Source organism: Macrobrachium rosenbergii, chromosome 55 (assembly GCF_040412425.1).
Source record: "Macrobrachium rosenbergii isolate ZJJX-2024 chromosome 55, ASM4041242v1, whole genome shotgun sequence".
Classification (NCBI taxonomy): domain Eukaryota; kingdom Metazoa; phylum Arthropoda; class Malacostraca; order Decapoda; family Palaemonidae; genus Macrobrachium; species Macrobrachium rosenbergii.
Window position 1 is genome coordinate 8,155,154 of NC_089795.1, and position 25,843 is coordinate 8,180,996.

General features: G+C 33.4%; 1 long non-coding RNA gene across 1 annotated transcript; it reads left to right on the forward strand.

The window, feature by feature from the left end:
* The first annotated feature begins 6,124 nt into the window (after positions 1–6,124).
* Positions 6,125–10,338, forward strand: LOC136835263 (uncharacterized). Its single transcript, XR_010852069.1, has 3 exons — positions 6,125–6,274; positions 7,407–7,490; positions 10,094–10,338. It is a non-coding gene; the product is annotated as an uncharacterized lncRNA (long non-coding RNA).
* The last annotated feature ends 15,505 nt before the right edge of the window (positions 10,339–25,843 follow it).

The window sequence follows — 25,843 nt, forward strand, 5'->3', positions numbered from 1 at the left end:
ATTAGATATGATAAACCTGTAGAGTTTAATTGCCATTAAATTACAAAGGGAAGGGGAAGGAGAAGGGAAGGGGTAAAGATCTGAAACCTGGATATTATCTAAGGGGGCCAAATTTTGTTTAGATCGGTCAAACGTGGAACCAGAGGGAATGGGGAAGAGGGCTGTGGGAAGTGGAAGGGGAGGGATACAGGTTTAAAACCTACCCTATATGTAAGTTAGGTCAAATGATTGGAACCTCTGACCCATCTATCACCTGGGTCGTTCAGGTTCTTTAACATACCAGGACGGGGCTGTCATGGACGGCAGAAACAAACAAAGGGGCAACAAAAACAATTTCAAAATTAATTTATTTACAAGATTTTGAGTCAGGTCTGGTAAAACCATAAATACAAACAAATAAGCCAAAATGCAGTTAAACAAAATCAAGTTAAACAATTAACTTTATAAACAAAAAGTAGAAAAACAATAAAGGGCAAAAATAAACAGCAGCAGAAAAAATAAAATACAAAATGTTTATCAGGGCATTGACAGCCCTAAACAGGGACCAAAAACCAAACAAGTATACCCTGATGGAATGGACAGCCTCATGTCAACAAAGCTGAGCAGCTCGTGGTCAAGACGACTACTCATTGTCACTCCACCTTTACGACGTGCTCCACTTCGTAGGCGTGCTCAATTTGCTGCTCAAAAACTCGACCAACGTCGACTCCAAAAACTGCCTGCTGCTGCTGCCACTGCCGCTATAACCAGACCCGACTGACGACAGAAAAACCGGCAGCTCACCACGAAAGCATCAAAACAAAAAAAACTTGAAGGTAAGGAGGCAAATCCACAAAGGGAACACACACACACGTTCACACAAAACCATCACAACACATATATATATATATACATACATATATATATACATACATACATACATATATATATATATATATATATATATATATATATATATATATATATATATATATATATATTAGCTTTTTTTTTTATGCCAACCTGGTGCTTAATAGATACTGAATATTTATCTAACCACTTCATTTCTAATTTCGATTAACCAGAAGATTTTAGTTTTCAAGTTTCTTTGTGGACAACTAAAGGAACATGGGATCTTTCCACCAAATGCTAAAACTTTACTGCTCTGTCAGAAGAGTTTAAAAGTATCTACTTCAAAGACCATCATTTGGTAAATTCAACTGAATATTGTGTGTGAGCAAATATATATGTCCCTTTATCCAGATATCACTGTACTATACTGTCCCATTTATCCATATATTATATGTATATATATATATATTATATATATATATTATTGTATATATATATATATATACAATATCCATACATATTACTGATGTTACTGTGATGACATCCCTTTTATCATATATATATATATATATATGTCCCTATATCCAGGTATTATATAAATGACCGTCCCTATATATATATATAAACATAAATACACCCCCATATTAACTGATAATATACCCTCACTAAATTAGTAAATAGATACCCAATAAATCTAACCACTTCAACTAATTTCATTAACACAAGATTTTAGTTTTCAAGTTTCTTTGTGGACAACTAAAAAACATGGGATCTTTCCACCATTGCAAAACTTTACTGCTCTGTCAGAAGAGTTTAAAAAGTATTACTTCAAAGATATCATGTTGGTAAATTCAACTGAATATTGTGTCGTGAGAAATTATATATATAAACCTATATATATTTAATATATATATAAATTATAATATAGATAGATAGATAGATAGATAGGAGATAGATAGATAGATAGATATAATATGCAAACACACCACACACATCATATATATATATATATACACACACATACTGTATGGCCATACATAATTTTGTATACATAGATCAGTCAACGGTTACCTACTTTTGGCTGTGTCACCAGTTGGGTCATGGGGTAAGGGAGATGTCACGAATACGGTGAAATTTGGGAGGGGATAATACGTTTTAACGTACACTGTTATCCAGTTGGGTTAATCACCTCATGGGTCAGTTTAAATTTTGGGTGCTAGGCATGCAGACCCAATTGTTTACGCCCAGGTCTTGGTCATTTACTCCTCAACAGTTGAAGAAACATTGGAAGTTTCCACAAAATGCTTTCTAATTTGACCCGTGTAATTTTTATTATCACTAAAGTGGTACCATTGGAAAGCTGAAAGTTTATTCTAGCGTATATTAAAAGTTCTCAGAAATAAGATAACACCTACCACCGTTTTAAATGTGATGAAATAGGACCAAAAATAATTTTTAGCATTTCTTATTCTCTTCCTCTGTCTTCAAAGGTCAAAAAATATATTTTCTGGTTAATCAAATGTAATAAATTTTACGTAAGTAGATAGAACATTCGTTACTTATAGTGATGGTAAATATTTCAGTCGACATAAATTAATATTTTATGAATGACAAGGCAATTAACAGGAAGCGTTCATCAGGCCAATACGGGTGTTTAGTTTATAGCCGGCGTTGGCAGCACTGAGACTAGGTTCGTCATCGCCCCACGTGGAATAAGTGAAATTTAAAAAATGTATCAATGAGTTTCTTCTTTAAACAAACCCAACTGTAGAACTGGGACTCAATTACATTTTTTTTATTTCACTTATCCCACGTATATGATATGTATATATATATATATATATATATATATATATATATATATATATATATATATATATATATATATATATATATATATATATATATATATATATATATATATATATATATATATATAATATTTGTATGTAATGAAAAAAAGCGATAAAATATAATGAAACTGGATAATATAAAAATTAAAATTACTATGAACCATCACAACTATAATTCGTTTATAAAAATAAAAATTCGTGTACAGGTTCTGGAAACAAGCACAGGCTTTGTTTTTCCCTACTTGGGCAGTTATCATCATTTCCTCATCTTGTACTGAACTGAAATAAAAACCTGCAGATTCGTGAATTACAGCAATTTGCTGTTTCACCAAGCCGAAGCTATTAACTGGTGCATTGTTTGTGTCCGAACTTTTTACAACGGTGTTTCGTACATGGGGTAACTATCATTGCTTCAGTGATTTTACTACCACAGCCCAGTTAGAAAAGAAAACTTGCTGTTTATCACAGATACGGCAGTAAACAAAAGGTGGAGAACAGTAAGTCATGCCATTTCTGTGTAGTTCAGTTCAGTATAACCAAGCGAAGGGAAACATATTAAAAATTTCGTATACGAGAATACAGATGGACATAAAAAAACTCGTAGAAGTGAATTCACAGAAGGACCTTTTTAGCATATAAACATATTACAAATTAGGAAAATGTGTTATATTCTGTGTATTTGTGTGTATGCATATGATGGGAATGTGGCTGGGGAGGGATTTTGGGTTATTATTTATATTTACAATGCCTAGTTACTTAAGGCTGGTTAATTATGTACATTATATATTTTACATAATGGAATTCCATTGTAAAACTACATTATTACATGGTAAAACTAAGGTATACTTAACTTTTTTACATTAGTTTTACTTTCTGTTTCTTGTTTTTATGGGTCTAATAAATTTATTGATTTCTTCTGAATATTTGGTTGGTGGTTGTTATGGGAGTGACCTTGACCTTGTGCTTACCCTCAGGCGATTGGTGGGGAGCCCTTGCCTAAACTCCTCCCGTCTGGACGTTCAGCGGCGGTTCGGTTGTTATATACACAGCCTATGTTATTGTTAGATCCCGACATGTGTTGTTTTTGCCTTTTATTCTGGTGTTGTGATCAGTTCTTGTAATGCCGGTTTCTTGTTGTGTTTGACTTTTCATATTTTAAAAAGCATTCAGTCTCTTCAAAACTCATCTCCTTGGGCATAGATCCACCAGTTGGCTTTCACTTCCCCAGGGCGTGACCCTCACTGGTATTTCTTCCTCGGCTTTTGTCAATAAATAATTTTTAGTAAAATATTAAAGATTTTATGGTGATTTGTAATCCATAGCTGTACAGTAATTATTTCAAATGTAATAAAACATGAGCTTTCAATAAAATATACTTCTTCATTAATATAGTCAAGATTAATTAAGGAGAAGCGAAAAGTCGATCTTAAAATGAACATTCAGTAGTTATAAGGTAAATTCAAAGGTTGATTTGCTATGTGGTTGTTTATCAAGTATAAATTTTGTGACTATCAATTCCATATCCTCAACGATCTCCGGTCAATATAGTTGACAGTATATCGTCGTGATTATCTTGTTAAGTAGTTAGGGAAAGTCTTACTCGGTCAGTATCGGCGTCCTGAGCATCAAGATTGCATTGCAGAATAGTCAACGCTTATAACGCTAAAAAAAATAATCAAGGAATATTTGTAGCTTTCATTAAAATTTACCAAAAAATTGTGAAATATAACTTAATATTAAATCATCTTCATCACATGATGTACAATTTCTCATTTAAATCATAACAAATAAACAAGACAGTAGAACTTTCAACAATGAATTTATTAATAGCAACAGAATAAACTTTTTCATGGAAACTTCATGCTGCACTGTCTTCATTTTATGATAATATATATATATATATATATATATATATATATATATATATATATATATATATATATATATATATATATATGCTATATATATATATATATATATATATATTATATATATATATATATATATAATTATATATATATATATATAACCACAATACATAACATTCTCATCTCAGTAATAAAATTTTTAAATGAAGGCAGGATACTTATCTTAGTGATAAAAATATTCTCTCATTATATATATATATATATATATATATATATATATATATATATATATATATATATATATATATATATATATATATATATATATATATATATATATATATATATATATCAATGCTGAAACTGTTTGGATATACTGATATATATATATATATATATATATATATATATATATATATATATATATATATATATATATATATATAATCCTCATGATAATAGTTTTTAGCTCCACCTAATGATATCGAAACAGGATTCGAATATCAGGCGATGATCGAACAATATGATCTGGTTTCAGTAAATTCATTGACCACTGTTTGAATTAGCCATATATCACTTCCGACAGATATAATTTATTTATTTAATGCCACTTTGTCCCCTACCTTCTCAATTTCCCCAAAATTTTCGGATATACTTATCACTGCAAGCCTTGAATCCATATGGCAAATCACTGAAGGTGACCTTTTACCGTAGTAGATTACGAACCTAGGCACCTTTAATTAGTAATAATAAGTTTAATTGTAAAATGACCTTGCACTGATTGGTGCGAGTTAAGAAACCCACCTTTGAATCACCTTAACAAAAGTGTTCTATGCTATTTTTGTCTATGACCATGCATTGTGACGCCATGTCACATTCATTAATAATAATGATAATATATCATTTTTTTCAGCTCCGTCCATATACGATGAACGATAAGATGAACACAATTCAGTATACTAAATTAAATACGCTAGTAAAAGTAATATTACTGAACTCTTATGCCCAAACACTGCTGAAAACAACAGCAACAACTATAATAATAATAATAATAATAATAATAATAATAATAATAATAATAATAATAATAATAATAATTAGATTAATTATTATTTAACACCGATACATAATTCAGGTAGTTTGCTAAAAAAGGCCAAAGTAAATACAAATCTCAATAATTTAATAAAAATAAGAATAAATAATAATAATAATAATAATAATAATAATAATAATAATAATTTAATAATAATAATAATATTATTATTATTATTATTATTATTATTATTTCAAATAGGCTAACTAATGATACATAATTGGGGTAGTTCGCTAAAAAAGGAAGAGTGCCCGGCAACTCTTGTTAATAATAATAATAATAATAATAATAATAATAATAATAATAATAATTTCTGTCGATTTTCTGATCATCGTCTGAAACTTCTTCGGTGGCGAAAGGGCGATAAAGCGACGTCCCACGAACAGGCAGTTGCAGCGGTCGTTGGCTGTTATCCTCAAGAACCCCTTGTTTCAGTGTTGTGGTGTCTCCGGCTTGGTAAGACAGGTTTCGTTGATACGAACTCGACTTTCTCGTTCATTTGCGTTTGGGATCTTGGCCGTGCCGTACTGGACGATCGTTGGTTTCACTTTGTTTCACTTCGTTTGGTTTTATGTGCAGTCTTCCACAGGGATGATTCCCTTTCTGACGGACCCTTGTACGTTTTCAAAGTAAGGTGCTTCTTATATTTTATAATTGTGATTTCTCGTCAGGTCGTATTACCTGTGGAACAGGAGAGTAGTTCTTTTTTAAATTTGCTTTCTTCTTGTGTGATCTTCATTTCAGACGGTATTTTGTATGGTCTTGGTGCGCAGTGTACAAATGCTCTCTAGCCTGACTTAGTTTGTTCTAGGTTCAAATAGCCCATTGCTTCACTTGCGTGTCTTCTGTTTTACAATATTTATTTGAGGTCTAAAGAAGCTTGAGCAGTTTCTCAGATATGTTGTATTGTGAATAGACTTTGCAAGATTTTAGGCGTGAAGGTGTGCTTCAAGGTTTGTTGGGTTGGGAAGTGGATACTGTTGCCTTTGTTTTACAATATTCATTTGAGGTCTAAAGAAGCTTGAGCAGTTTCTCAGATGTTTTGTATTGAGAATAGACTTTGCAAGATTTTAGGTGTGAAGGCGTGCTTCAATGTTTGTTGGGTTGGCGGGTGGATATTGTTGCCAGTTTTGAGTTTTATTTCTAAAATATTTAGATTGTGGTACTTGAGCTGTGACATAAAGTTGTCGTATGAAAGTTTTCCGTTTGCGGGTTTTGTATCTTCAAATATTGATATTTTCGATTTTTTGTGATTTCCCACAACAGTTCAAAATGTTTGTTAGGTATTGTTGTAGATTACCCTTCAACATGGTATTTAAGACTTAGTTTCGAAACCTATTTATAATTAAGCAGAACTACATTGCTTTGAGCGGTAATTTTATGCACTTTGGTTTTATTCTAGCAATCTTACGCAGTGCTATTCTAGCAATCTTACGCAGTGCTACGGATGTTTTCATTTTAACCTACGATGCAATAGGGTTAAAAGTTTCTTGAGGATTAGAGAGGCTTAACTCGACTACCATAGCCTTCCTAATATGAGATGTATTAAGTTGATTTAAACTTTAATAGAGTGTAGGCTTAAGTGGCGATAAACTAGTAAAAACGCTTATCAGTATTTAGAAAGCCTTGCTTGCTGCTCCTAGTCTTAGTATTTTAAAACTTATCAGATGGCCCAGCTGATTGTAACAAATAGTCAGCCTTAGGTTCTTTCCACTTGCTAGAAGATTTTGGGCTTTAATATATATGTATTTTTTATTTCAGGTCAGGGTGTGTCGTTAAATAATCGTTCCACAATGAGTTTTGTCTTAGATGTACTGATACTTTAAGACTAAACAAAATTAATGGGTGAGTATTTATTTTTTAGTTGAGTGACTTAAGCAACCCCCCAAACATTTTTTAGCCGAAGGCCCGATTTTCCGAAGAATCAGAAGTCTTTAAGTTTAGTTTCGGCCCGATATGTTTTAAAGTCATTTGGCCCCATTTTTTCAGATTCAAAACCTTAGTTTTGAGAATTTTGAAAGTTTTAAGTAAACACCCTAAAATTGCCAACATAACAGTAACATTGCAAGAAATTTTACTGATTTGCTCCAGCTTCAGAACTGTTTTTTAAAGTATTTAATTTATTTTTATTATTAGTTTAGATATATTTTATAAAGTCTGTTTAATGTGTGGAAGTTTGGTGTGTTTTCAAAGCAACCAAAACATTTTTTAGCCTAAGTTTTTTCATTTATCAAAGCTCTGTTAAATTCTTATTTTTAAGTTTCGTGCTATGTTTTAATGCATTTGGTTTATTTTTTTAGATTCAAAACCTTAGTTTTGAGAATTTTGAAAGTTTTTTTTTTTCTTTAAAATTGCTAAATTTTATTTAACAGCTTTGAACATTGCAAGAAATTTTAGGTTTTGCTTTCAGCATGTTTTGTTTTTTAAAGTATTTAATTTATTTTTATTAGTTTAGTTATATTTTATCAAGTTTGTTGTTGTTTTGTGTGTTTGTGTTTGTGTTGGAAGGTAATTTTGAAAGTTTGTAGAGTAAATCTAGTATTTTTTTATTACTGTATTGAAACTTGTTAAAATTTGTTTAAACTGTTGCCTTGTGTGGTTTGATCTTGTAATTTCAGCATGTTTTGTTTTTTTAGAATTGTAAAGTTTAGTTAATTTTTCAAGTTTTGAACAGTAACAATTTTTAAAGTCTTGAATAATTATTTCTAGTATTTTTTTATTACTAATTTTTGAAAGTTTAGTTAAATTTGTATTTTTAACTTTTTGAAACTTAGTGGTTTGTTTAAACTGTTGCCTTGTGTGGTTTGATCTTGTAATTTCAGCATGTTTTGTTTTTTTAGAATTGTAAAGTTTAGTTAAGCCTATTTCGGAATTTTCAAGTTTTTGAACAGTAACAATTTTTAAAGCTCTTGAGTAATTATTTCAGCTTCAAAAGTTTGAGTTTTGCGTGTGAATTGTTTTGCGTGTGAATTGTTTTGCGTGTGAATTGTTTTGCGTGTGAATTGTTTTGCGTGTGAATTGTTTTGCGTGTGAATTGTTTTGCGTGTGAATTTGAATTGAGTTTTGCATTTAAAGTTATTCTCTGCCCACTTCCCAAGTCCACCTTTGCCGGGGTGGCGGTGCCACCTGTCAGGCAAAGGTGGACTTGCATGTTGTGCATGGTGACCAAGTCACCATGCACAACAGGAAGTTCAAAAACATGCATGTGTGACTGTCACCATGCACAACAGGAATTTCAAACCAACCAACTTCTACCTTAGGTTAGTACTGCAAGGTTGATAGTTTTCGTGTAGCTAGGACTTAATGGGAAGTTAGATATGGAGCTTGAAATATAGGATAGGCTAGAGTAGAGTAAAGAACGTGCTAATTTTATATAGATGCAGGGGTTAGGATAAAGGTAATAAACACTTGGTCTATCTCTTAAGGATGCTGGGAATTGACTGGGGTAAAAAAACGTGAGTCAGATTTAGGGAGACATTTGACAGTGCAAGTTATATTAATAGCAGAGGGTATTACAGTAATTGAGCCCTTTGTTTGGTCATGAGATTTAAGTTTGAATGTATTAGTGCAGCTGAGAATAGGGAAGGGTAACTGACATACTTTTATAACTTAGTATTTCGTAACTTACAATTTCATTCCCACTAGTAAATAGGGACTAGACAGGTAACAGGCGGATCTTAACGATTTTCTAAGAGGCTTAGGTCTTGGGATGTTAAAGAATTTTTTAGACACTGATGTCATAGACTTGTCAGATATTCTAATAGGCTGGTTAATAGTGGAAATTGTAATTCAAATTTGGGCAGTCTTAACACCGTTCTGTCAACGTGCTTAACACCCCCACCCTCCGCCCTCTTACTCTTCAAGCAAAGCTTTCATGTTAGAAAATACATTTCAGATTGCATTGCACATTTTCATTGACCCCTACCTTATCCACCCTTCCTCCAGCACAGAAGCTTGTTTCGGGAACCCCTTTCTTATTCTGAATTCCCCAACTTAATTTTTTGCCCCGTGGGGTTGTGTGGTTTAAATTCCCTTAAGACTGGATACTAAGGGACGAAAGTTGCCAGATAGTGTTTGCATTGCATGGCACCTTTCATAGTTATGTAGCACTAAATTTAGATGCGGTTGTTTCAGTGTAAGATTGGTGCCCTATTAAATATATCTTAAAGGATGGCACTCTCTATCCTGTTATCTTTTCAGGAGTTTGAAGGAACATTGGTGGTAAAATATGGGATTGTCAGTGTGAAAGTTGATGGCAGTTTGAAGCAACAATACTAATACATGGGATTAAGTGGGAAAGTTTACTTATACGATATAGTATTAATTATAATAACCTTAGAATAGCTGCTGGGATTAACTGAACAGGCTATTTTCACTTTAAGAGGGCAGGTTATGTTATAACATTTAGTATATTCTAAAACCAGACAAACTACTTTTCTTATGCACAGGCTCTTGGTGTAGCTGCAGCAGACCATAACATCGACACTAATACTAATGGAAAGCAGCGCTTTTCGTTAAGACTGAATATCCTGTGAGGGTTCGAAGTGCACTAAATTCGGTTACCCTGACAATTAGAACTCAACTTGTAGACGCTCTGTATGTAATGTGAGGATTCGAAGTGCTCTAAATTCTGGTTACCCAGACAACTAGAACTTGTGGATGCTGTGCTTTACCTTCTATTCAAATTTTTAATAATCTGTAAAACTTTGGATGTGTAATAGAATGTGTATGAAGACCAGCATAATAATGTCTGTAAACCTTTGTCCTTTTTTAACCCAAAATGTCATGTGGTGGGGTAGACTTTGTAATACTCCTTGAAAGACAAATAATGTCCTATGAAATCAAAGGAATGGTTTGGTACTCTTTGCAAGTCTATTGGTTGGCTAACAGAAGATGGGGAAATTGATTGTGAGAAACTTGAAGTAACTGAAATAATGGTTTTCAATTCTGAGGAGATAAAAGTTTATTAACCTCGAATTTGGGGGGTTTACTTGCAATACTCTATGCAGAATTAAACTTCCTATACAGCGTTAAACCATTCAGCAAAGTGATATTGTATTTTGACACCACTGATGACAGGAATAATCAATGTTTTAAGATAATTTTTTATGATCTGGAGATCGCATTCGGCTGAGAACACTTGTAAAGGTGACGAGCGATAATTGTTGGAAGTGAAAACTCACTTTTGGCAAATATTTTAAGAATCTTACAGGGTTGAATAGAGTCCAAATTGCTATGTAAAGGTTATTAGTTTGTAAAACAAGTTAAGCAGACAGCAAATTTTCTTTGGTGAAATTATAATTTGTCCCGAGAGCGGTTATTGCTTATGCCTATAAGGTGAAGTTACTGTTACTGTCGATGGTTACTACAACACAGGCATTTAGCGTTGGTCTTGTATGTATCGGATAAGTGAGGCGATAGAAATGCAGGATTTTTCCATAATGCATTGTTTAATTAGTTGGTGACCTTTGTCTCTGGCTCAAGTTTTTGAATGTTAAAATTGCTCAAAGGATTTCGTGAGGAAGCGGGTTGTGCTTCTGGTCCTTAGTTTTGCCAATCTCTTGGTAATACTTAGTTTTAGAATTGCGAGTGAATTGGGTTCGCTTTAGAATTGAGAGCGCCAGGACAAAGATTTGAGAAAATCGGTCTTCCTTTTATTCAGGCTACGATCCGCAAACTTCGGATAGCTAAGGTTAGCCACCTAATTTTGGCTTTACAACTGGTTTTTGTCGTTTGTGCACCGCCACGAAACATTCTTTAATATTGTGTTTATACTGTACAAAAAAAAAAATAAATAAATAAATAAAGTTAAATCAAACACCTTTTTCGTCGGTTTGTTTCCGAGATACTTCCTTCCATGGCAGAGTAATGAATAACTAATCCTGATAACTACTGTCAGTTATTAACCAGCTAACTACTGAGTTATCCGCTAACCGATTACAGAATTATCACCACGTGAAAACATGTCCTCAAATACTTCTGCCTCTACTTCCTTACTCTGATTCGCCCAAATGATTGGTGCCAATTTGCAGGATTTTTATATTTTGTCGCCCAAACGATGTAATGAATAGTCGCCCAAATGATATATTGACTAATGCCCAAATTCGCTCAAATGCGCCCGAAAAAAGTCACATTGAGTTATGGTGGACGGTAATAAAATCACAGGAATAGTCACAAAGTCATGATGTTATGGCAAAAAAGTTTTGTGGTAAAAATCAGTAGAACAAATTATATTGTCAACTTTTTGTATATTTTTTCTGTAAATTTTCTGATGTGTAAAACAAATACAAAGAATTGAGTAAAATCATAGGATTACATCCTAGATAAATATTCAAGAAGCAAAAAATATTGCATGGACATACTTGATAATTACTGCAAATGAAAGCTGATTCCTCGAGATGCACCAAAACCAATAATAAAATATAAAACATTTATTTTTGTGGATGAAACCTTTTAAGTACGTCTGGAATAAAGCCACATGTACTGATAGTATCAGTAAAGTATATTGTCATGTGAATGTGTCATTTTCATTATTTCAGGGATGTATGTACACAGCAAAAGTAAGCTGCAGTTACCTATTGTTCCTTTGACCTGACTCAGACAGCCTGTCAATGAGAGGATTAGCGTACCCAGGTGGCCTAGTATGGACAGCAATTATAGGCTTTTAAGATCACCGCATTTTGTAAACTTTATTATTGTGTATATAAATGAATTTGCTCACTGTAATGTAAAAATGTCTGCTGTCCGTTTGAAAAATTTATAAACAATAAGTGACGACAGATAGATCCGCATAACCCTTTAGGCCTTTAGGCTGAATATAGATACGTGTGTACTTCCATACTCCTAGGAATTTCACATCATTAGCTATGTATAAATGTCAGTCAACCTTGTAAAAATACAGATAGCTGTTTACACGAGAGGCAAGAAAAACAATTTCTGCTGGAATAGGTTTAGCTTTGTATTGAAACATGATTATATTCCTAAGGAGTCACTTGTCAACTGTGTAGTCAAATGGTTGACAAGATATACCACTTTTTCCATAGCTATGATGCTAAGATGATTATGATGATGATGATTTGATAATTGATATGATGATATTAGATTTTTATTATTGGCTACCTTATTACTAAAAAAAATATTATTATTATTATTATTATTATTATTATTATTATTAAAAATGTTTTGAAGTTCAAAATACACACACTTTGACATATATATAATGGAGTCAGCGTAAGACCTTCCCATGGGGCAAAAAAAGTGTTGAAAATTCGAGAACAAGTCAGTCAGTCCCAAATGGGCTAATCCGGTTAAGTATTTCCACATCCATGTAATGCCATTATATATATACAATGATGTCAGTATGTAAAAGTCATGCATTGCGAGTTAATCTGATTTTTAATTGGTTATGACTCTTAAATTATGACTGACTTAATAGTTTTTGTTTGATTACCTGACATCTTTCCCAGCCAAAATTGTGAATTTTTCCCTGTGACTTTATTACCGGTCACCATAAATTATTGTGACTTTTTTTCTCCTGTGACTTTTTATCCTAGCCAAAATTACGACAATTTTTGACCTTTTTTCCTGTGACTTTATTACCAACCACCGTATAGCCAAGTGGAGGGTAAATTATTCAAAATTTCGCGTAAGTGAACACAGAAGAACATAATATGAAAGTTCTGTCTTTGAATTTACAGAAGAACCTTTTACAGCTATATAAACATATTACAAAGGTGGGGAAATGTGTTGTGTACAGTATATTTGTGCGTGTGTGCGTATGATGGGAATGTGACTGGGGAGGGATTTGGGGTTATTTATATACAATGCTTAGCTACTTGGGGGGTGGCTAATTATGTACATTATATTTACACAATATAATTACATTGGGTAACTACATTATTACATTAGTTTTGCATTCTGTTTCTTGTTCTTATGGGTCTAATAAATTTGTTGATTTCTTCTGAAGTATTTGGTTGGTGATTATTATGGGAGTGACCTTGATAATTGCGTATATAACGTAAAACGTCGCACAATGGTCTGGAAATAAATACTGATGTACGTTAATTGACTCATACACAATGAAAAGCTGGACATTTTTTTTTAAATATATATCGGCCTGCACTGCATTTCGCCCATAACCACGATTAACTTATATACACATACATAAACATATATGGTTAATAATCTGTATAAGATCACCGCATATCGAAATAAAATACTGTTTGCATATCGGTAATTATAGTTACTAGTGTTGAGAGATGGCTGAAGAAGTACGAATGGCTAAAATGACAACAGGTGTCACATAAAAGTGATTACAGCATTAGGAATGGGAACTCTTTGTATTTTATAATAACCATTATAATATAATTTACCATTAGGGTTTAAATATCCGCTGATTGTACAGATGTTATCAATGAAACACATGCTGTTACACCAGGCAGTTGTTAATAAATATTAGTCATTTCGTGGAACCTTCAAAAAACCGATGAGCATGATTAAATGTTAGATTTTGACCAAATCGTGATTTGTCAATGCCCATTCACTGACAGATATAACCCTACATTTCTATGATAATCTAGACTCATCATTTCCTGAATGCGGTTTTGTTGTCATAAAAACGTCATGCACAAACATGCATAACTCCAAAACCATGAACTATTTATTTGCATGTTTCTCCATTTCAGTATGTTCAACACAATTATGGTAAATGTGATTATAATATATATATATATATATATATATATATATATATATATATATATATATATATATATATATATATATATATATATATATATATATATATTTATTTATTTAATTGGTGTGTATCTTAGAATAGACAGTGAGACTGGGCGAAATGGATTGCATGACGCATGGATTCCCAACCAAAATTTCAGCTTTTTTTTTTTGATGAGTCAATAATATAAAGTAATTATTCTTTTTCATTTGTATGACGTTTTACGTTGTATACTTTTGTTTTACTTATCATATATCTTTTATACTGTACGAAAATAAAATTAAATTTATTCCCTCTAGTCGGCAATGAATTCAAATAATTGGATAGAAAAAACTAAATAAAAATGTTTTAGAGGAACCCTTTCAATGTATGCTGGCATGTCAATGGACGACACTCATTTTCCATCAAGCAATAGGAATCGGACGAGGCGCATTGTTTACATTGTCCATAATTTCCTAGTTATCATGTACATTATATCATTTAGTTAAACAACCTGGGTGGACAGTCCATTATAACGGAACGAGATTAATTCAGGGTGGAAAGCTGTCTTAGGGTGGACTTCTGGGTGGAGAAGATCCTCACCTTGATCACGTGTCTGTATAATATACAAGAGACTCTCTGAACTTTATCCAGCTCTCCTATATTCCGTAAAATAAATACTGCAAATAAATATTTACCTATTGTAAAATCGAACTGCCACCTCGCCAGACTCTTTAAGACCCGGGATACCAACAACCACGCAATCTTTTACTACAAATGGTGCAAAAGCTATGGTCGGTGCAATCAATGGCGTTGACTAAAAGAAAATCCAAATTCTCACCAAATTGTATCGCAATTGTACTGCGTGATTCATAGGTCAGCGTTAGTCTTAATTTCGACTGAATGAAACTAGAGATGCTAATTTATCAGAAATGGTGACCTTTGAGCTTGAAGGTAAGTCACTTGATGATGTTGTCAAAGTGGATAATCATATCTGTGCACATGCAAAAAATTGAATGTTTCAGAATGATTTGTGTAAGGATATGGAATGGGATAATATACAAAACTCCTCCTTCATACTGAAGTACGTTGTCTATCTCGGGGTAAGGTTCTTAATCAGTGTTTGCATTGAGAGAGCAGCTCTGTGTTTTCTTTACTGAGGAATATAAAATATGGCAGTTAAATGTCAGGATATTTATGGCTGGCATAATTGTCTTACATATATTCATTCTAGATCATCTAACAAGCTAAACATATAGTCATATATATATAATATATACTTTTTACAAGTATAGGAAAATAAATGCATTTAAACTGAAGGTGAAAAAATGGAAAAGCAATGTATATAAAAGAGGTGCTTTTCTGATTTTGAATTATTTGACTCATTTAGGAGAGAATGTATTGAACTTGGGAACATGGTACACAGGCAAATCTAGAACAGACACTGGATGATGAACATATGTCACACTTAGTTATCAGACACATTACTTTAATGCAAGAAAACCTTGACTTCTATTTCCCAGACAGTGAGAATGACCAGCTGACCTCCAGCATGTGGATGCTTAATTCCTTCACAGATGAAGGAACTGAACAGTCAAATGTGATGATAAAATGGAACTGAGATGATTATTCATTAAAAAAGTTTTCAAGACATTTAGCCATCCCAATGGATTTCTGGGTTATCCTAGTGTTGATATTCCAGAGTAGAAGGGATCTAGCTGATCAAGCAAAAGAAACGAACATATTTGTACAGATGCCAACATCATATTTGTGTGAGCAAGGGGTTCTCTAGTTTAGATTTGGTGAAGACAAAGAAAAGGTATGCAATCCTGAACTTGGATCCTCTCATGCGAATTGCACTTGAAAATCGTCTGACAGCTCGATTCAACCTAATAGCAGACAAAGTGTAACAGCAGCCAAATGGGAACTGGTTTTTTTTATAAAGGATAACTATTTGTTTTATTTACTGTCCGATACCTTTAGCAAATATAGCAAAACATTGTCTGCAATTTTACTTTAGTGAAGGAAAATGCGTCTAAATGGCATGCTTAATGTTATCTTGTGTATTTTGAGCCTCTTAGTTTGAGATGAGGTGTGTAAATATGTGGATGAAAATGTAAAAGTTAAATAAAAAAATAAGAGAAACTGCTTTTTTTCTGTTTACATAGTCATAGAAATGAGATATGAAACATGGATTTTAAATATTAAAAACGTGAGATTTTTAATGAGACTTTTTCGGGGTGGGGGGTGGACAGCTTCTACTTAATCACCACTAGGGGTGGACGACATTAAGAAAGGTTGAAGACCACTGATGTAAATCGTTACTTCCATGAGGGCATCGATGTCTGTAAGGTCTCCTTCTGAAGAGCAAATTTCAAGGTATTCCAATATTTCAGATGTTCTATATGGTCAAGATCTTTTTTTCCCTTCAAAGCCATCTTAGAAGATATATATATATATATATATATATATATATATATATATATATATATATATATATATATATATATATATATATATATATATATATATATATATTCATATTATCATATATATATATATATATGTATATATCATTTATATATTCATATATATATATATATATATATATATATATATATATATATATATATAATTTATAGTATATATATATATATATATGTCTTATATATATATATTTTCATATATATATATATATATATATATTTGTATATTTCCCTTCTATTTCAGTCATTAAAATTGCCGATTATTCAAAATCGGCAAAAATTGGTCAATATATTTTACATAATCAGTCATGGGCCCTGGTCAATAATATTGAAAATTTTTCAATTCAGTCAATATGTGGGCAAATTTATTTTCCCTTCATTTTATATATTAGTGGTCAATTTTGTTTTTTTCTGAATATTGATAACGTTGCCGAATATTGAAAATATTGTAATTTTAAATTTTCAGTCATGGTTATGTGGTCAACCAGTATTCAATTTTGACAGCTGGAAGGTCCATTCTATTTGCTCTTTCCTTCAATTTTCACGCAAACTAATGTAGACCATTTGTCTGATTTTACTTAGTTTAATTTTCAGTTTAAGAATGTTTACTGTAATCAATCATTTTATAACAGCCATCATCTGTTTTTTAATTCCATTATAATATCCGTTTTTTCTTCATAAGCAATTAATTTGGAAATTCAAATAAACACTGAAAAACACAGATAATACAATTTATTTTTGTAACATAACAGTTTTATTAGAATATTGGCTTATCAACCTTCACCAAATAATTGTCAATTTAATTCACCGGCGATAAAAATTAACTTCTATATCTATTTTATATAAAGAAACAAAAATAAAAACTAAACATTCTTCAGCTGTTGCTAGGATGGCACCTAGAGTTACACTTCATTTTCATTTCTACTTTTCAGCTACATCTTAGAGAAATACAATCTAATTTGCATGCCCCACAACCTTGGCCACCAGTTATGTGGTCAATATTTGTCTTCATTTTCCTTCAATTTTCAGTCATGGCTATGTGGTCAATGGATCGAGTTACAGCATGCTCTGAGATAACGTGGATTTCTGGTACATCAGCCACTTCATGTAGTTTTTCAAATTTTATCTAAATCAGCTCTAATTTAAAGCAAGAATTTAACAGCCTTCTTCAAGATGCCCTAAACAATTTGTCATTTTCATGGTTATGGACAGCACAACTACTAGTAAGTTTGTCATGGGTCTGATATTTGTCCCATTTCCAACGTCTGGAATTCTTAGAGTAGCGTTGTCTTCTTAGCAATTTTCAGTGATTCCTGCATCCTCATAACCCAGTTAAGTTATGTTATCATCTTTGATGCGGATTGAGCCAACTTTCAGTTGTCGACATTTTCCCGTATAGCTTCCTTGGCATTAACCAGTTCTTCAATGTGGTCACTTTTGTCCCTTTTCACTTTTCAGTCATGCTATGGAACCTCTTCATCTTCAAGTTGCTGTTCTGTTTTCCTATTTCATCGTCTTCCCAATTTCGCCATAATTACCGTCAATATTTGTCTGATTCCTTCAATTTTCACTGAAAATAATGGTCAATCGTTAGCTCATTTCATATTTTTATGTGGTCAATTGTAACTAGGCAATATGACTTAAAGAATTTTAGTATTATTATGCAATCTAAAACCTATGTGGTCAATATTTTAGAAATGGAAAAATTACAAAATATGTGTCAAAATTTTCTTCATTTAAAATGAAAAATAGTGGTCAAATATTTGTCTTCAACTTAAAATAATGTAAGATATTTGCAGAAAACTTCATAATTTCCATTTGTCCTGTGGTCAATATTTGTCTCATTTCCCTTCAATTTGAATGGTTATGTGGTCAACCTTTGTATTTCCCTATGTTTTCAGTATGGCTATGTATCATATATATATATATATATATTAGTATATATATATGGTAATATTTATATATTTTTGATATATATGGTTATGTATATATATATATATATATATAATTTTCAGTCATGGTTATGTGAAAATATATAGAAGGAAGTTCAGAAATTTTTTTAATTTCCTTGAACTCAAATTTGTCTTCACGCCTGATTTACATAAAGTAAACAGTACTTATTTAATGTGACTTCTTGGCTCTTGCCTTCCGTATGAGACAGTATAAACAGTATAGGACGGTATAGACAGTTTAAACTTCAAGCTGAATGGGGGAAGGATCTGATTTTCTCTGAGGATTCTCCACACGTTAGAATATATAAACCACTATCGAGTAAGAGAGAGATTAAGTGCCGTGATCTGTCTACTTTTTCGGGTGGCATCTATTACCTTGATCGAGGGAGGAGGAAGATATTATTTTCATATTATTCCCTGCAAAAGCAACTGAGAGACCTTTGGATCTAATAATATGATAGGGAAAATTTTGAAATAATTAGAATGAGATGATTGTTGTGATAGTGAGAAAGAGAAAAAGGTGACGCATTTTAAAACATATACCTTAAGGACATTAATGAAAATTGTGAACAGCAAATATTGATGATAATCATGACAGTAATACAGTAATGTAATTAATTCCCTTCATTAAGAAATAAAATTAGCAAGACTTCTGGTTGAGAGCTACTGGTTTAGTTACAAAATACTAGTGTTACTCTGACGAAAACTTAAGCTTAGAAGAAGACAACTCGTATACCTTCCATAATCCAAAAGAAACGAACTGGAAAAAATAACAGATAAAAGCTGTCATTTGAGAAAGGGTAATGATTCTGGAAATCTGTTCTCGCACAGAGAGGAGTCATCCATTTCAGAAAATGAGGTCATTCTGGGGAGTCCTGCAGAAGGTCTTCAGGGACTTTGCCTATATCGTAGCTTGATGACCCTTAAGAGGAGAACGAGATAAGAGGGACTTGAATAAGCAGACAACTAAATGGGAAGCCATTTTCTGTCATTTTTTCTGTAAATTGGAAAACAATTGATTTCCTGGCTATTTGTCTGTCCGTCCGCAATTTTTTATGTGGTCTGTTGTCTTCATTACCCTCAGCATCTTAAAAACTATAGTACTGAGGCTAGAATTTTCAGTCAGGCCTGCAAATTTCTTATTTCATTATTTGACCATCCACCCTCCAATCATCAAACATAGCAAATTGCAACCCTCTAGCCAAGTTTGTTTTATTTTAATTAATTTTCAGTTAAAGTTATTTGTCAATATTAGTCTTCATTTCCCTTCAATTTTTAGTCATGGCTATGTGGTCAATATTTGTCTTCATTTCCCTTCAATTTTCAGTCATGGCTATGTGGTCAATATTTGTCTCCATTTCCCTTCAATTTTCAGTCATGGTTATGTGGTCAATATTTGTCTTCATTTCCCTTCAATTTTCAGTCATGGTTATGTGGTCAATATTTGTTTTCATCTCTCTTCAAATTTCAGTCATGGTTATGTGGTCAATATTTATCTTCATTTCCCTTCAATTTTCAGTCATGGCTATGTGGTCAATATTTGTCTTCATTTCCCTTCAATTTTCAGTCATGGCTATATGGTCAATATTTGTCTTCATTTCCCTTCAATTTTCAGTCATGGCTATGTGGTCAATACTTAACTTCATTTCCCTTCAATTTCCAGTCATGGCTATGTGGTCAATATTTATCTTCATTTCCCTTCAATTTTCAGTAATGGCTATGTGGTCAATATTTATCTTCATTTCCCTTCAATTTCCAGTCATGGCTATGTGGTCAATATTTATCTTCATTTCCCTTCAATTTTCAGTCAATAATTGTCTCCATTTCCCTTCAATTTTTCACTCATGGCTATATGGTCAATATTTGTCTTCATTTCCCTTCAATTTTCAGTCATGGTTATTTGGTCAATTTGTCTTTGTTTCTTCAATTTCAGTCATGGCTATGTGGTCTTCAATTTTCAGTCATGGCTATGTGGTCAATATTTGTTTTCATTTCCTTCAATTTTCAGTCATGGTTATGTGGTCAATATTTGTTTTCATCATTTCTCTTCAATTTTCAGTCATGGTTATGTGGTCAATATTTATCTTCATTTCCTTCAATTTTCAGTCAGGTCATGTCTTCATTTCCCTTCAATTTTCAGTCACGGTTATGTGGTCAATATTTGTCTTCATTTCCCTTCAATTTTCAGTCATGGTTATGTGGTCAATATTTGTTTTCATTTCTCTTCAAATTTTCAGTCATGGCTATGTGGTCAATATTTGTCTTCATTTCCTTCAATTTTCAGTCATGGCTATGTGGTCAATATTTGTCTTCATTTCCCTTCAATTTTCAGTCATGGTTATGTGGTCAATATTTGTTTTCATTTCTCTTCAATTTTCAGTCATGGTTATGTGGTCAATATTTGTCTTCATTTCCCTTCAATTTTCAGTCATGGTTATGTGGTCAATATTTGTGTTCATTTCCCTTCAATTTTCAGTCATGGCTATTTGGTCAATATTTGTCTTCATTTCCCTTCAATTTTCAGTCATGGCTATGTGGTCAATATTTGTCTTCATTTCCCTTCAATTTTCAGTCATGGCTATGTGGTCAATATTTGTCTTCATTTCCCTTCAATTTTCAGTCATGGCTATGTGGTCAATATTTGTCTTCATTTCCCTTCAATTTTCAGTCATGGCTATGTGGTCAATATTTGTCTTCATTTCCCTTCAATTTTCAGTCATGGTTATGTGGTCAATATTTGTCTTCATTTCCCTTCAATTTTCAGTCATGGCTATGTGGTCAATATTTGTCTTCATTTCCCTTCAATTTTCAGTCATGGTTATGTGGTCAATATTTGTTTTCATTTCTCTTCAATTTTCAGTCATGGCTATGTGGTCAAAAAGGTATATCGTTCGGAAGTGATTCCTTTGCTGCTAACTGCTTGTGACTTCACGTGACTTTCATCGAAATGGTCATTAGAGTCTCAGCTACAGGAAACAAACTTGTCGTCTTCTCTAATTCGTGGGATGAATCTTTTTAGGTCTGAAATTAATCAGCAAGAAGATAAAAGACAATAAAAAGATCTACTTTTCGTTTGATTAGAACAAAGTAAAGTAAGTGCATTCATCATAATAATTCTGTAATACTTTCATAAATACCTACAAGATTTTTCTCTCTCTCTCTCTCTCTCTCTCTCTCTCTCTCTCTCTCTCTCTCTCTCTCTCTCTCTCTCTCTTCCTGTTACTAGAAAACAATGGGTGCTATTTCTAATAAAGTGCTCATCTAATCTACTTCTCATAATGCACTCATCAAATCTCATTACTGAAAGTCATCAGTGAATAATTATAAGACTTTACTCACTAAATAGCTTCTCTCTCTCTCTCTCTCTCTCTCTCTCTCTCTCTCTCTCTCTCTCTCTCTCTCTCTCTCTGTAACATCAACAGCACTAGCCTAGATCACTGTAAAATATATTTATGTGAAGTATTTCAATACAGATACGTACTAGAATTTATTGTGTTTGCGTGTGTTTCGGTTCATCTTTATGGGCATGCGTGTAAGAATGTGTGAACTTGTTCTTTTCAGACTTGGTAGTCATTTTTTTAAAATAGTCTCAAAATCATTGTCACTGAAGAAAAAAAGAGAGAGAGAGAGAGAGAGAGAGAGAGAGAGAGAGTCAAACCCAGAGTTGAAGAGAACGGGTTGAAAAAGCGACGGTAGCGACATCTACCGCAAGTCTCCGTAACTACCACAGAGCTTCCCATTAACGTTAGCAAAAGTTTAAATTTATTTTCTCTGTCTTTTATCTAATCGAGCACTGCCGGCCTCACAAACCCTTTAAGTTCGACGGAAAATGTGGTTCTTAACACAAAATTTAAAAGTAAATAAGTCAACAAGTGTTCTCCATCGTTTCTCAATGGAAATTATGGCGTAAAAATTGGAATTAATTGGAGGACTAAGAAAGGCAAAAACACAAATGAAGAATTAAGACTGATCGAAACTTCAAAGCGTTAAAACAAATGAGAAAACTATATTCTGTCGCAACACTGCAGATTCCACTGCCTGCTATTCAGTTATTCTGCAGTGACTGGGGTTTAATTCAAAACAGTTAAACTGACAGGAGTTTTAATTAGTTCCGAAATCTGGCATAATGAATGAATATAGAACAGAGCTACAATTTCACTTTTATTAAATCACAGAGGCATTTTTTCTCCTTTCCTCAAACAACTTCTATTGCAGAAATTTCAGCTTCTTCAGGGACAGGTTACTTTCTCCTTAACATCTGTTTGTGTAAGAACCCTTTCAATAACATTACAGAGGGACTTGTTAACTCCCTTTTCCTATTCTCTTCCGAAATTTTGCACCTGACTGTTTAAGTGTCGATAACGATTTGTACTATACAGAATAGAAAAGAATTTAGGCCAAAGGCCAAGCACTGGGACCTACGAGGTCATTCAGCCCTGAAAGGGAAATTGACAGTACAAGGTTTGAAGGGTGTAACAGGGGAAAAACCTCAAAGCAGTTGCACTAAGAAACAATTGTTAGAGAGGGTGAAAAGTCAGATGGAATAAGGAGAATATGAACAGAGATACAGTGAAAGGAATGAAGAAGGTTGCCGCTAGGGGCCGAAGGGACGCTGCAATGACCCTGAAGCGATGCCTACAGTGCACTGCGTGAGGTGCACTGATGGCACAACCTCCCTATGGGGGATTTGTACTATATAGGAAACTTCGTTTAAGCCTTCTCTGTCTTCATGTATCCGGATGTACTCCAGCCGTGAATGCATGAACTCTCGTGGCCAGTCAGTTATTTCAATAGCGCTCATTTTCATAATCCTTTCCTAGACAAAACAAAAAATATAGTTTAACTCAGGAAGGAGCGAATAACATGTTTTTTTACACTTTTTTTGAAAGACATTACACTCTTTGCTCTAAAACAGAATATTGTGACGCAGATTCAAATGAGGATGATATCGGTAGTGATAGCAAGATACAAAAATATTGGTGCCTAAAACAACGCAGCAAATATGAAAACATATGAAAGTAAAGCGAAGTGGAAGTTGATGAGTATCCTGAGATGATGGTGATAACAAAAACAACAACCGAAGCTTGGGCATTTATCGCTAAGAAATGGATATGATCATGAAATCATCATGAGAGGAATATAATGGGGATGATGGAAGTTTTTGATGTGAACAAGTTGTGCTTTTTGTGTTGGAAGAGAAAAGTAAGAGTGAGGTAACGTGATGAACGAGAGAGAAGCAATGAATGGTAACGGAGCAGAAGACAATAAAGCTAGAGAAGGTCTGATTTTACGGGAGATGAAGGAGCCATTTCAGAAAACGAGATCACTTAGTAGCCTCCCCAAGAAATCCTCAGAGATTTCTTCGGCTTTATCAAAAGTGGATGGCTATTTAGGAGAGATGGGAAGGTGATAAGGAAAGGAAGAGATAGACAGACAGAGAGAAAATCATTCTTGATTCTACATCCTTTTGTCTATCATTGTGTCTACTGTATCTCTTCGAGGACATTAGTGTGTTTGATGTCATCGCCCCATCCGCTTCCCTCGACAGATTTAGAATGTCTGGTGATACTTTGGCTTGTTATCTACGCGTCACCTATTCCGAGGTGCTAGTACTAAACATGGCGGAAGCTCCTTGGGACGCCGTGTTTACTACTAGCTCCTCTGGAATCAAAGTATTATATACACCATTTCTGTATTGTGTGGTCGACATATTACTATATCAATAAACAATATCTTTGTGCGGCCGTCTACTTTACGTTTACCATGCGGTGTTTAGTACTAGCACCTCGGAGCAGGTGGCACATATATACAGCCAAAGTAGCACCGAATGTTTTTTTTGATGACGATCCTACCACCCCAGAATCACAAAGTCGGTTGCTTTTCGACTTACAGTCATACAGTTCAAAAGGAGGGGAACAAAGTTATTTGAGAGCAATAACTTGAGAAAGCACATGCCAGGGACTTCCACGTTTTGTGACAGGCTTCTTTTCCAAAAGGTCAGGGTCTATAGATTTTGGCCTCGATTTGTCTGGGAGAGCACAGGTAAATTATTACCCTTATCACATAGTTCCTTTATGAGAACTTGTTGGTTAGCATTAATTTATCTACCATTTATTTCATCTAGGTTTCCTAGACTGTGTAAGCTTGCTTTGGAAGTTGATGTCCTTTAAGACTTCCTCAATATGAATGTTTGCACCTTTTGATAAATTAAGAACCTTCATTCCCAGCTAATTCAAATCCTGTGGAGAGGCTTCCCACCCATCAGTGTGGAGGCTACGCTGACTGCTTGCAGTAGGATCAGGATAGGTTTACAGTCCTCTCATTACAATAACTTACAAATCACTTAACTAATCAACTTGAAATTTTCTGAGAGTTGGCTGCCGATAAACTTGCAATGGTCTCTGAATGGTAGATTTCTGAATACAGCCCATGTTATTCACTTCTTGGATATTATTTTTCTATGACTTTAACAAGCACGGCAGCCAATGGTCAAGTTAAACTTTCAGTCATTTATCAAAGGAAAAGAGAGATGGAGAGAAACACGTGAACGGAAAGAAGAAATTGAGCCTCTAACTTTTATTTCTTTCGCCACAGCGCATTTCCAGAGGGACAGGATCTGAATTTCAGTTTGAAATATGGTAGACTGCTTGTTGGAAGAACATCACATCTGAAGGAAACAGTTGTTCCTGATAGCCTTCATAAAGTGCGGATGGAACCTATGAAGTCATTGGCAATTCTGTACTGAGATAAAATGACATGTAGTGAGGCAAATGGTCTAATTACCGAAAAATGACAACAGAAAAATTGATGAAACACCAGAAGCTATCTCCTACCTGTCGTCCAAAATATGCTTTAGCGTTGCCTAAGGGAGCAGCGCGAGATTATAACAGTAACGAACCCTCTCCAGGTGTCACGAGATTAAAATTGTTATGATCCAGCGAACAAAAATGGCGGATACGAACTTATTGTTCCCGGCGACACAGGATGTCTCAGTGTCTCATTAACAAAGTTTATGTGCAAGTTTAACTTATGAAGCTCGTTCCT